The following is a 704-nucleotide window of genomic DNA, read 5'->3' on the forward strand; positions in this document are numbered from 1 at the left end:
GGCTAATGGAGATTTCACCTTTGAGCATAGAAGATCATACAGAGACTTACTTACGAAATCTAATTGCATATGAGCAATACTGTCATCAAGATAACGATGTGAATTACGTCTACAACTATGTGCATTTCATGGATCATCTCATTAACACTCCAAAGGATGTTGAGTTACTCCGTCGAAGAGGAATTATCCATAATAATTTGGGTGATGATGAAGTTATTTCCACCATGGTTAACAAGCTTGGTCACTATGTTAGATTTTCAACCAACATTTAGGCTAGAACTATCATGGATGTGAACGTGCATTGTCGTAGACGCTGTAATGTATGGATGGCAAATTTAAGGCGCGATTATTTCAACAGTCCTTGGGCATGGATTTCATTTCTGGCTGCTTTCTTATTGCTTGCACTTACAGTTATACAAACCATATTTTCCATTATTCATTAGGTTTGTCGTGCAGTGTGTTAATCTTGATGTTTATTCTCGTAGTTAAATGTAATAAATATCGAATAATAAGATTTTACAAATTAAGAGTGACTTATTATCTTTTGTTGAGTTATTTATATATGAATCATGTTTTATTGAATGAAATTGATTGTGACACAGGCAAGTGCTCAGGCTAAAACACGAAATAGGCTAAGATGGATCATAAGACTGTCTGTGCATCCATTTTAGCCTATTATGTGTTTTAACTCATGCCCCCATTAG

Source organism: Juglans regia, chromosome 10 (assembly GCF_001411555.2).
Source record: "Juglans regia cultivar Chandler chromosome 10, Walnut 2.0, whole genome shotgun sequence".
Lineage (NCBI taxonomy): Eukaryota > Viridiplantae > Streptophyta > Magnoliopsida > Fagales > Juglandaceae > Juglans > Juglans regia.